Raw genomic sequence first — 14,188 nt, 5'->3', positions numbered from 1 at the left:
GACTTTTTTACAGCAAGTTATTCAGGTCTTTCAGACCATATACCTCAGATGTTATTTGTATCTTTGCAAACATTTCTTTGAGAATTCTTATCTAAAAATTTCTCACTCATATGGTAATCACCTTTGTTATTGCTTTGCAAAAGTTTTTATGAGAATTTATCTCTAAAATTATTCATTTATAAGGTAATCTATTGTATTATTATTTTCTGAGTGGGCACACTAACAGGTGCAGTATTCCTTCTAGTACCCCTTCTTACACCAATATATATATATATATATATATATATATATATATATATACTGTATATACTGTATATATGCATATGTATTTATGTAATTAAGGAAGAATATATTTATTTGAGGTTGTGGATTTAATTTCTCAATGAAAAAAATATTTATTTTGAAATCCCTTCCTGTTATTACTCATGGATTCCACAGCTTGGGCATTAGTTCCCATGAGGAATAGATTGTGGACTCACCACTTGCATGAAAGAAAACATGATTTATACTTACCTGATAAAGTCATTTATTTCATGGTGGTTAGAGTCCATGAGACCTTTTCCCTGTTTATTCCTTTTTCTTACCTCACTTGCTTGACTATACATTAGACTGATGCATGTGTGGGGTGGGAGAGATTTTATAGTGCTATGGGGTATGGGACTCTTTGCCTCCTCCTAGTGGTAGAGAAGGGGAATTCCCATGAGTAATGGATTGTGGACTCTCACCACCATAATAGAAATAAATTTATCAGGTAAGTATAAATTATGTTTTTTCTGATACCTCAGATTTTGTGGAGAATTCAGATGGTATTAGCAAATACACAAATTTCAGTTGCCATGGCAACCCTTGCTATGGCAACTAGTAAAAGAAACCCCATGAATGATTCTGGTACTCCTGCATCAAATACAACATTTTCTTTGTTGTTGGCTTGGTTAAGGAATAGCCAAGCTGGCAGCAATTACATATATCAGTCTACTACTTTATGTTATTACTGATATCTTTCAGTTTACTTTTTTATCTAATGAACCTCTTTCTCTTGGTATACTTTGCTGATGTTTACCATAAAAGCATACTGAGACTGACCAATAAATAAAAGGTACTTTCTCCTAAGCCTAATTATATTTCTAAATTTCCGTCTTTTTTTTTTTTTTTTTTTTTTTTTTTTTAAACACACTTTTTATTGAGGTTATGTAGGATGTTACATACAGAATCACCAATAAACAATATCAACCATGTAGTAGGACATGCATTTTTTTAACATATAGACATAGTGGAAATAAAAGAAAAACAGTGCTATAATGACTCTAGGTATACATCTTGGAGAAATTTAAAACAGTAAGAGCACTGTGCCTATAGAGTGTAAAGCTTAGTCTATAAATCCACCTGTTTGCAGAAGGAAAAACAGTCCACAAAAAGAGATTAGTAAGTGGGAGTAACAATCTCAAACTAGTATGTCCATAAAAATGTTTTTTTTTATGTGGTGTGTAATAGGACCTCGATTTTATGTTAGAGAAAGAATAAGAACGGTCCCCGTATTGCCATGGAAAACATAGAATAGGTTATCTTTTCGGAGATAATTGGGGCCAAAGGGGGGTTAGCTTCATGTTTTTTTTTTTGTTTGGGGGAGGGAAATGCAGCGGGCCACTCTAAATGAGGATGGGGGAAGGGAGGGAAGATGGCGGGGCTAGGTAGGGTGTCAGTCTGGTATAACTCTTGGGTCTCTAGGTTTTTGGGTATAATATGGGTTAGTATGTAAAGGTACAAAGATCCAAGGCATAATGTACCTCATATCTGGTGTATAAATGTATATAGACCTACAGTTAAGATGGGTCGGATTATGTCATCAAGTGGGTTTAAATCCTATAACATATCGAAACTGGCACACTGTCAGTATGACTGACCACATGAGGGTATTCATTAACATAATAGTGGCATGCTGTGTTTCTATAAGATTAAGCGGACCTGAGTTCTATAGATATATAAATGTATAAAGACCTACAATTAAGATGGCTCGGACTATATAACAAAGTGGATTTAAAGTAAACCTAATACTCCTGGAAATTGGGCTTATGGTACTAAGAGCTTTGTGTCATAGAACATATAATGTCAAGACCAGAAATAAACAGCACAAGTTGAGATGAGTATCACAATAAAACTGTAACATAGGTAATGGACAACTGTTCTATAACCTGAAACAAGTATATGAGCAGTGAACAAGTGTGGAGGCCCCACACGAAACATGTTTGCCGTGTCTTGCAATACTGGAACACCAATTTTGAATTTGTGAGTTGTATCTCACATCCCTGTTTTTATTTACGCTCCACTACCAATAAAGACTTTTCTACTTTTACTACAAGAGTCACTGTGCTTTTCCTGGGGAGGAGTTGCGATAGACTTACTGAATTCCTATATGAGGGAGGGGACATAGGTCCATCTTTAAGATTGTGGTCTATCATTGATCAAGGGGCTTCACACTTTGTAGGTCTGAAGCGTAAGTGTCCAATAACACTGGAACAACCATTATCCCTTTTACATAAAGAAGGTGTGTATGTTTAAGGTCAGAGATGATATGTCTTAATACATTTTTTCACTTTGAATAGTAGGGAGATGGGGGGGGGGGGCTGTCTAAACATTACAAACATTTACAACCTTTTATAAAGAGTGTCTTTCTACAAAATAATAGTCAGCCCTTAAATTGAGGACAATATGTTATATTATAGGAACATGAGAGTTAAGGAAATTTCTACAACACATTTAGACAGACCTATCAAAGGAACTTAATCAAATAAGAAAGCAATACTAAGCTAATTGTCACATATGCCCCCATGTGCTGCCAGACTTAGAACAGGTCTGCCCGATGGTGAATAAATAATAGATTACTTCTATGAGTAAGGGTATCGTTTAGAGACTAGATATTGTGTACTGCAAATAAACCAGATGGATTAAACCTATTTTCATAGGACTAGATCTATGGCTTAGGCCATATAGTTAGCTGATGGCACTCCGTAAAGAGTCCACAGATGTAGAACCCCTACTGAATATAATGCACTAAGCTAAGAAAGGCCAGGTTCAAGAAATTACGTGCAGGAGACGTTCTTATTTTGTATAGAGATTAACCCTGCTGTACATTAGGTATAGTGTATTCCAGTGACCCAAAGTCCTTTTCCATCAGACAAAGGGGCATACATAAATCAGCTCAGGCAGAATATAAGTAGTATAGGAATATAAGCATATATCTAAGATCTCTCAGTAAGCTACATTTTATCTGAAGATAATACTAAGGGCAGTACTTCATTTATAACATATACTAGTGATTGCTGACACAACTTAGTTAATGTAGCTAATGTTGGAAACCCAAATAAAGTCACATTGCCATGGTAAACTAACCGCAATTTTACAAATATGCATACAAAACAAGAGAACAGACTAAGATCCTGCTTAATATTTTCATATATCATTGCCATGAAGTCTTATAGGTAGGTTACTAAGAGCATAGAGTGCCTGCCATGAAAAAAAAGAAACATATACCCTCTTCATTTGCTGCAGACTCAGAGTCGCCAGTACTAAATATCTCAGGCCTACCGGCCGTCATAAAAACTCATAATAACTAATAATGACGATTGAACTATATATAAAACCTCCCCTCACTGCTGGGTTACATTCTTGATCTAAGACTTAAGCCTGGTATTTTAGGAAACAAACTCTAAGAGTGGTTAACGTAAGTAATAAAGACCAATGAATGATCTCATGTGGCATATATCCCTTTCCATTGGTGTCTCGGGAGGGCCCGCTAGTTAGAGGGAGTGTTGGGCTCCGGGTGTATGTCCATACTATCCAACACCACATCTCAAGGCTTGAGAGGCTCCTGCCATCTGATAGGGCTCCAGTAGGTGTTCCTGTCCTCTGAGGGATCTCAAGAGCCGGTTATGTCTCGGGTAAGTATGGATGGGCTTACCCTCTGTTAAGTCCCTGCAGTCAGCAGGAATCAAGGGCAGGTGGGTGGCACAGAGCGCATCAGCTATGTTAGGGGAAACCACGTAGACAGTACCATGAGAGATGCAAGACTCGGTTTCTAGGAGCCCAGGACCGCCCGTCTGGCAAAGCGACTTCATCTCGTGAATCTCCTGGGTCATTGGTGTATAATCAGGAGTCGTACCGGTATCGCAAGTAGGGTTAAAGAAAATTTTCAGCTCTTCAGACAGGATCCTTAGATGTTCCTTAATGTCCATGTGTATCTCAGATTGTAAGTCTTCATGGTGATGTTGTGGGCATTGTTCCTGTTAGGTTCCGAAGAGTAGTGATGTTGCGAATAGTTAGCCGGCGAATAGTTCCCAGCGAACATAGCATGTTCACGTTCGCCACAGCGGGCGAACATATGTGATGTTCAATCCGCCCCCTATTCGTCATCATTGAGTAATACTTTGACCCTGTACCTCACAGTCAGCATGCACATTCCAGCCAATCAGCAGCAGACCCTCCCTCCCAGACCCTCCTACCTCCTGGACAGCATCCATTTTAGATTAATTCGGAAGCTGCATTCTTAGGGAGAGGAGGGACAGTGTAGCTGCTGCTGATTGAATAGGGAAATTGATAGCTAGGCTAGTGTATTCAGTGTCCACTACAGTCCTGAAGGACTCATCTGATCTGTATGGACAGCACCCCAGAACATCAGTCTGTTTTTTTTCCCTGTGTAATCTAATTGCAGTTGTCTGCCTGCCAGCGTGTGTGTCAGGCTCACAGCGTATACTGTGGCCACTTGCCCAGTGCCACCACTCATATCTGGTGTAACAGTAGTGTAAATTTAAAAAAAAAAACCTTTTTGACTGTGAAACATCAGTCTGCTTGTGTAATCTAATTGCAGTTGCCTGCCTGCCAGCATGTGTGTCAGGCTCACAGCGTATAATGTGCCCACTTGCCCAGTGGCACCACTCATATCTTGTTTAATAGTAGTGTGTGTACATTTAAAAAAAAAAACTTTTTGGACTGTGAAACATCAGTCTGCTTTTTTGTGTCAGGCTCAACTGTAATTTTCCGTGGGAGTTTTTCCATGGATCCCCCTCCGGCATGCCACAGTCCAGGTGTTAATCCCCTTGAAACAACTTTTCCATCACTATTGTGGCCAGAAAGAGTCCCTGTGGGTTTTAAAATTTGCCTGTCCATTGAAGTCAATGGCGGTTCGCCCGTTCGCGAACTTTTGCGGAAGTTTGCGTTCGTGGTTTGCGAACGCAAAATTTTATGTTTGCGACATCACTACCGAAGAGTAGAAGTAGTTTGCCATTATGTAGGACTGACAGCCAAACTAATGTTATATAAGTGATGGGCTATCGTTTTGTAGGTAGGTGAGCCACGAGTCATTCATTGCCTGCCGTTGTCGTTGTTCAGCAGGAGTGGTGTTGAGGCTTAATCCGTGAATATCAAGGTGTTACCAGATCTGTATTACCAGTATCCCAGGTATAGAGGCTCTCTGACCCCCTAAATTTAGGAGCTCATAATCGCTAAGGATGAATTTTATATTCCTTCTCCCTTGCGTGATTCACCTTGTGGAGTTGAAATTGGGAAATGGCCACTCTCAAAGGCCCTGGTTAGTAGCTCTGCAGACTCTTGCATAGTAGATATACTCAGGTATGCCCCTTCATCTTTAAACTTCTCTGGTAAGTTCCGTAAGCAATTAGGCACCTTGTGATGATCAGGTCAACTGAGCTGAACGGTCTAGTATATATTTATTTGTGATAAGTAGCCGGAGCTATAGCATCGTGCGACAGTTCAGACTCAAGGCTAGCCCCGTCTCCCTAAATTTCTGTCCTTTATCCTGACCTAAACGTATAAATATAAAGCATATTTATTGTTTCATATGAATATGAATGCATAGTTTTCCTTCCATAAGGCAGGGAGAGTTCACAACTTCATTCCTTACTGTTGGGAAATACAACACCTGGCCACCAGGAGGAGGCAAATACACCCCAGCCAAAGGTTTAAATATCCCTGCCACTTCCCCTATTCCCCAGTCATTCTTTGCCTTTTCGTCACTACAGGAGGTGGCAGAGGATTTTGGATAGTCCTGTAATGGGTATGTTCCCTTCAAGAAGGGCGTTTTAAGTAATCATGTCAACCTCTCAGTGAGATTATTGATGAAAGTTAGTCTGGAGATGCAGGGAAAGTTTTTCTGTGAACCCATCCAGACTGTTGCCAAACAGCTCCTGAGCAATCAGTGTTGACGAGTTTCACTGCTTGCTGTTACACACTCCAGTGCATGTCAGAAGCGTCGCTGCAAGACTGTCACACTTGAGAGGCTGTACCTGTTCAACAGCATGGATCCTGGAGGTATGACTGTTTATATTTACACTTTTGCTATACGGTGTTACAGTGTGGCTCCTTTATGCCTCAATAGGATCAAGGGTTAATATCTCCTTCAGGGAGATTATTTGACCAGCTAGGGGTTATTTATAACTGCTTTTAATGTGCAAGGTTTTTGGGCTCATAGAATAGCTTAGCGCCTTTTTCATAGCAGGGGAAGTCCAGTCGTACGCTCCACCTGACCAGGTGTGGTCTTTTAATTTCCTTTGATCCTGCTGCGGACATCACTCCTAAGGAGAGTGTTCTCACTGTTAGCTGTCTGGGTCTAGGAGGTGGTGAGTGCCCCAGCAATTGGGATTATAAAGGTGCCGTTTTTTTTAATAAAAGCATTTACTCTTCTGTCTGTCCTTCTGTGAATATATCTTAGCTATGGAGGACTCTGATACTACATTAGAAGGTTCAGCTCCTTCTGTACTGATTAATAAGTCAAGTTTATATTGTGAGGAGGCTGTGGTTTGCCCGTCTGCTCAATTTTGTTCCATTTGCCTAAGCACTGTTCTAAAGTCTATGAAGGTAGACAAGCCTGCTAATATTCATAGCGCTATTAGCGCCTCTGAGCCGTCTACCTCTCAGCAATCCGGGGGCCCGAGAGATTATTACCCTTTCTACACTACCCGCTCCACATGCAGTTCCCCGTGGCTCAACTAATCCTCCTTCTTGAGGAGACGTTTTTCTTGCGTACTTTATGACGCAGTTACAAACTGCGGTGTCTGTGGCCCTGAGTGCTTTACCTCATTTTAACAAACACAAGACAAAGGTTAAACATAGTTCTCCTGAACTACAGTCATCTAAATATTTGTCAGATTTAGCTACTATGTCCCAGCTATCCAAGGATAAGTTAAGGGGGGGAACTTTCTGAGTCAGAGACTTCAGTTTCTATACCTCCTTCAGTGGAGGAACCCTCCTTTAGATTTAAAATTGAGCATCTGCATTTTTTATTAAAGGAGGTTCTGTCTACGCTAGAGGTTCCAGAGGCTACACTCCCTGAGGAAACGAAGATCCCTAAATTAGACAGGGTTTATGAAGACAGGAAGGTCCCACTGACTTTTCCTTTGCCAGTTAAGATGGCGAGTCCCATAGCAGCAATATAAACATGTGTTAAGTACAAACAGTAATCTTATACCAGACATTTCTTGCATTACTGAATCATTTCATACATTTTATCATTTTATAGAAACTCAATTATCAAAACATGAACTGTATCAGTATATATATCCAGAGTCATTAGTATACAGAGTTATAAAAATAATAAATATAAATTAGAATAAACAAAAAATCACTACAAGGCTATCTATAGAAAAACTGAGAGATCCCAATCTATGTTCATTCCTTGTGGAATTATGGTCTCTAAATGATAGATTCAGAATGCTTCTCTCTGCTTGAGCTTTTTAACCCTGTCACACCCTCATATATAAATTGGTACATGCTCAATAATCTGATATCTAACTGTGTGTCCTGCCTCTTTAAAATGACATGCAACAGGTGATTTGGTGCAGGAGGTTCTAATATTCGACTTGTGTTCCGTGATTCTATCACGGACACGTCTGGTCGTTTCACCTACATAAAATCGCGCACATGGACATTATAGAATATAAATTGCAAAATTTGTGTTGCATGTAAAAAAAAAATTGATAGCAAATGTCTTGCCTGTACGGGAATGATAAAAGTTACAACCTTTTATTAGATTATTACAATTACTACATCCCAAACAGGGAAAATATCCATTTTTGTTGGGACTTATCAATGTCTGTCTGCTTCTTTTTTTGGGGTCCAAATCAGATTTAATCAATTGGTCCCTAATATTTTTAGGCCTCCTAAAGGCAATCATGGAGGGTTTTGAAAATTTCACTACCTCTGGATTACTGTATTTCATGATGTTCCAATGTTTATGAATTATATGTGAAATTTTGTTACTTAGTCTATTAAATTGAGTAACAAAAACAATCCTGTCTTTGTTTGCTTTTTCTTTCTTATTAGGCAAGGTTTCAGACATCTGTGTAATATATTATTTTTCTTTCTCAATTAGATCATCAAGATATCCTCTGGCACTAAACAAATTAAACATTTCTCCCAATCTTTTGCTGACTATACTTTTATCAGTAACAATCCTCTTCACTCTTAGGAGTTGACTTCTGGGTAGTGAGTTTTTTAAGGCTCTAGGGTGGGCACTATCATAGTGTAGAAAATTGTTGCGATCAATTCCCTTCCTATAGAGGTCTGTTTGAAGATTGCCTTTAGTTTTGTACACAGTAGTGTCTAAAAAATTAGAAGAAACAAAATCTAATATGGTCCCAACGTCGCACATCCATATGCCAAATATATCATCTATATAACGCCACCAGGTGGCGCCATATAGAATAAATAATGGATTTTCATAAACATAATGTTCTTCAAAAATATTCATGAATATATTGGCATATGTAGGAGTGACGTTGGAACCCATAGCTGTACCTTGCAATTGCAAAAAATATTGGTCCTGAAACAGGAAAAAACTACAGTACAGAATGATCTCTAAGAGTTTTAAAATAAATTCAATTTCTTAGTCACCATATGTCTTTGATTGTGTCAACACAAATTTAATTGCATCCATGCCGCTAGTGTGTGGGATGGACGTATACAAACTTGATACGTCTAAACTGAAAATTAGATATTTTTCAGAGGGTAGATCCAACATTTGCAATTTACCTAGAAAATCATTAGTATCTTTAACAAAAGAATTTGATTTTTCAACAAATGGTCTTAAAATTTTATCCAGGTAAATGGCAATGTTGGAAAAAATAGACCCCATCCCCGAGACAATAGGTCTCCCAGGTGGCTCTTTTGCATTTTTGTGCACCTTCGGCAAGGTGTAAACAATTGGATTTCTGGAGTGAGTAACAGTAAGAAATTTAGCCGTTTCATTAGTAATAAGATCTCTCTTTACAGCTTGAGAAATGCATACATCTATCTCACATTGTATCTTGGGCAATGGGTTATTATTGATAGGTAAATATACCTCTCTATTGGCTAATTGTAGCTCAATTTCTTTAACATAGTAATCCTTGTCCAAGATCACAATGGCTCCACCCTTGTCAGCCTCTTTGAGAAGGATGTTATTATTCTTATTATGCAATGATTTAATAGCCAATTTATTACATATGGTAAAATTCTTACTTTTGTTCTGCTTATTTTTATTTTTACGCAAATTCTCAATGTCATGAAGCACTAGTTTAGAAAATGCATCAATGCTAGGATCGTATTGAACAGGAACAAAATCACTTTTGTTTTTTAAGCCCACTTTCAGATTATTAGTAATGTTAGAAGCCACAGCACCCACATTTCCACTCTTATAAACACTATTAGAAACCTCATTCATCCTGTTGGAAAAAAATGGTTTTAGTTTGAGTGTTCTGAAGAATTTAAAGAGTTCCTGTTGCAGGTTAAAGAAATTGCAATCTGTCTCTGGGCAAAAGGATAGTCCCTTTATTAGCATGTTAGTCTCTTCATTAGACAGGCCATGTTTAGAAATATTTACCACTAGTTTTTTTCTTTCATGTAATTGGCAAGAGTCCATGAGCTAGTGACGTATGGGATATACATTCCTACCAGGAGGGGCAAAGTTTCCCAAACCTCAAAATGCCTATAAATACGCCCCCCACCGCACCCACAATTCAGTTTTTACAAACTTTGCCTCCCATGGAGGTGGTGAAGTAAGTTTGTGCTAGATTTCTACGCTGATATGCGCTTTGCAGCAGGCTGAAGCCCGGTTTTCCTCTCAGAGTGCAGTGAATGTCAGAGGGATGTGAAGAGAGTATTGCCTATTTGAATACCATGGTCTTTCTCTAGGGGATCTATTTCATAGGTTCTCTGTTATCGGTCGTAGAGATTTCTTCTCCTACCTCCCTTTTCAGATCGACGATATACTCTTATATACCATTACCTCTACTGATTCTAGTTTCAGTACTGGTTTGGCTATCTACTTTATGTATGTCTTTGGGTAAGTAAGTCTTATCTTTTATTTATGACACTCTCAGCTATGGTTTGGTACTTTATATGTAAAGTTCTAAATATATGTTTTATACTTATATTTGCCATGATTCAGGTCTGACGTCATTTCCAGCATCGTAGTTGACGCCGGAAGTTTTCACGTAGTTGCGTCATTTTTGGCTCTTGTGTTCGTTGCAGACGTTTTTGACGCCAAAAAATATGTGGGCGTCATTGTTGGTGCCAGATTTTTAACATTATTTAAGTCTCATTTTTTTTAGTTACTTCTGGTTTCTAGAGGCCTGTTCTGTTTGCATTTTTTCCCATTCCTGAAACTGTCATTTAAGGAATTTGATAATTTGCTTTATATGTTGCTTTTTCTATTACATATTGCAAGATATTCCAAAAACTGTTCCTGTATCAGAAAATACTGTTGGATTCCTGATGACTGATATCAGTCCTACCAAAGCTAAGTTCATTTATTTTAATGTTATGAATGTTTATCTTTAGCTATGGTTTGTAATAAGTTATCATGATAAACTTTTACATGCAGAGTCCATTAGTATTTATGCATTATCTATTGCTATTCTTTTTACATCTAATGTACAAGATATACTTAGGAATTTATAAGAATTTTTTTCTGATTCTATTTTAAAGGCTTTGTCTGCCATCCCGCCTTCTAATAAAATTTTTAGGTCTTTTTTAAACTTCTCATTTAGTTGATGAAGTTTCAAATGACCAACAACATACTGAATTATCCTTCTCTGATGATGTTTTTTCTCATTCAGAATATTCTTCATCAGATATTGACACTAACAAATCTACTTTTTTATTTTTAAATAGAGTACATTTGTTCTTTGTTGAAAAGGTGTTGATTATTTTGGATATTGAAGTAACTAGTTCTTTTGATTTTAAGACTAGCTAAAATTTAAATTCTGGTTATTAACCTTCCGTGGTTTCTTCAGAGGTTTTTTCCAGTTCCTGATACTAGGGAATGGAATAGATCTGGAATTTCTTTTATTCCTTCTTTAAGGTTTTTAAATTGTATCCTTTGCCGGCAGTTAGTTTTAAGTTTTGAGGAAAGATCCCCCAAGTTAATGGGGCTATCTCTACTCTTGCTAAACATACTACTATTCCTATAGACAATAGTATTTATTTTTTCCTTCAGATGGGAAACTTGTATCTTATTTAAGGAAAATTATTTATTTTCAGGTACTTTTCTTAGACCTGTAATTTATTTGGCTGATGTTGCAACTGCTTCAACTTTCTGGTTGGATACTTTAGTGCAAAAAGTATCGGATTATGATTTGTTTAGCATTGTTAAGTTGATCAACATGCTAATAATTTAATTTGTGTCGTCATTTTTTTGATATTTTCGCAAATTAGGTTTAATCTATGTCTTTAGCTATTTTTGCTAGAAGAGCTTTGTGACTTTAATCTTGGAATGCTGATTTGATTTCTAAATTCCATATTTCTTTTTTTCCAAGGTAATCAATTATTTGGTTCACAATTGGATTCAATTCTTCAACTGTTACTCTGGGGAAGGGTGTTTTTTTTGCTTCAAGATTGAGTTCTAAGACTAAATCTTAAGCTTATATTAGTTTTTGTTCTTACTAAGGAACGGAATCCTAATTCTTCCCCAAGTAACATGTTTATAATTGGAAGTTTTCTTCATTCAATTTAAGCCATTTAAAAGATGAAAGTCAGCTCCCCAAATTTGCATGTAGATGCGGTTCTTATTCCAGTTTAGCTGGTAAGGGGCAGGTTAAGACTTTTTTTATTTTTTTTATATTTGTTTGGTTCAATTCGGTCCAAAATTCTTAGATTTGGGTACAGAATAGGATTCAGAGTAAAACCGCCTGTGAGAAATCTTTTTTTTTCTCTAACATATTCCAGCTATTCCAGTAAAGGCTCACACTTTCCTGAAGTGTGTTTCAGACCTGTATGTATTGGGTACTTGTGAAGCACGGCTGGTCACCCGTTGGGGCTCAAGGCACTGCTCAGACCTGGAGTTTTCTGGGGTATTTATACCAGTTCCATTTTAGGAACAGGGTTTGGGGGTTTTATTCAAAACTATTAATAGTCCCAAAGATAGAAAATCTTTTTGAATTGTCATATAAGAGTACCATCTTTTAGAATGGTGTTTATATGGTCTATTCTGCCTTTTGGTCAGTGAGGGCATTATTTGTTTACAATAGATACAATAGATGCATATCTTCATTTTCTGTTTTCATTCAGATTATTTTCATTTTCTGAAATTCTCTTTTTTTGAAAAGCATTACCAATTTGTTGCTTTTCCTTCTGGTCTAGCGACAGCTCTAAGAATCTTTTCAAGGTTCTCAGTGTTTCCTTATTTGGATGGTCTCGTGGTACTGGCTCAGTCTTTTCATTCTGCGGAATCTCATACGATTCAACTTTTGTTGTTTCTTCAAGACATGGTTGGAGGATCTTTTTATCAAAAGCTCCTTGATTCCTCAGACAGGGGTCACCTTTTTTAGGTTTCCAGATAGATTGTGTCAATGTCTTTGTCTCTAACAGACAAGTGACAATTTTATTGGGTTCCGTTTGTCGGAACCTTCAGACTCTATTATTTCCTTCAGTTGCTATATGCATGGAAGTTTTAGGTCTCATGGCTGAAGCATTGGATTCGATTCCCTTTGATCATTTTCATAGGAAACCTTTCCAGTTTTTTATGCTGAATTAATGGTGCAGGGATTCTAGGATATCACTTTTTATATCTTTGAATCCCAATGTTCAACTATCTTTGACTTGGTGGTTAGATCACCATCATATAGTTCTACGGGTCTCTTCGGTTCATTCAACCTGGACCATGATCACTACAGATGCGAGTCTTTTAGGTTGGGAGGCTATCTGGGGATCTCTGTCAGCACAAGGGGTTTGGAAATCTCAGGAGGCGAGATTACCATTCGATATTTTGGAACTCTGTGCATTTCTCAGAGTTCTTCAGTTTTGGCTTCTTTTTGAAGAAAGAGACGTTTATTGTTTTTCAGACAGACAATGTCACAACTGTGGCGTATGTCAATCATCAGGGTGGGACTCTCAGTCCTTAGGCTGTGAAAGAAGTATCTCAGATACTTGCTTGGGCTAAATCCAGCTCCTGTCTAATTTCTGCAGTCCATTTCCCAGGTATAGACAATTGGGAAGTGGATTATCTCTGTCAATCAAGCTTTACATCCGGGAGAATGGTCTCTTTACCCAAATGTGTTTTTTCAAATTGTTCAGATGTGAGGGCTTCCAGAAATAGATCTGATGGCATCTTATCTAAACAAGGAACTTCCCAGGGGCCTATTCAGGTCCGGTGATCCTCAGGCGGAAGCAGTGTATGCATTGACACTTCCTTGGAGTTATCAATCTGACTATATTTTTTCGCCTCTGGTTCTTCTTTTTAGAGTGATTTTCAAAATCATCAGGGAGCAATCTTTTGTGTTGCTGGTGGCTCCAGCATGGCCACACAGGTTTTGGTATATGGTTCTTGTTCGGATGTCCAGTTGCCAATCTTGGTCACTTCCATTAAGGCCAGACCTTATATCTTAACATTCGTTTTTTCCATCAGGAACTCAAATTATTAATATGATGGTAAGGAAATTTAAAGCTTACTACTTAGTCATAGAGGTTTCTCTGACTCAGTGATTAATACTATGTTGCAGGCTCGTAAATCTGTGTCTAGTAAGATTTATTATCGAGTTTGGAAGACTTACATCTCATGATGCTCTTCTCATAAATTCTCTTGGCATTCTTTTAGAATTCCTAGGATTTTATAGTTTCTTCAGGATGGTTTGGATAAGGGTTTTTGTCTGCAAGTTCCTTGAAAGGACAAATCTCTGCTCTTTCTGTGCTGTTTTCACAGAAC

The sequence above is a fragment of the Bombina bombina genome, chromosome 2 (genome assembly GCF_027579735.1).
Source record: "Bombina bombina isolate aBomBom1 chromosome 2, aBomBom1.pri, whole genome shotgun sequence".
NCBI classification, from domain to species: domain Eukaryota; kingdom Metazoa; phylum Chordata; class Amphibia; order Anura; family Bombinatoridae; genus Bombina; species Bombina bombina.
This window is presented reverse-complemented; position numbering follows the sequence as displayed.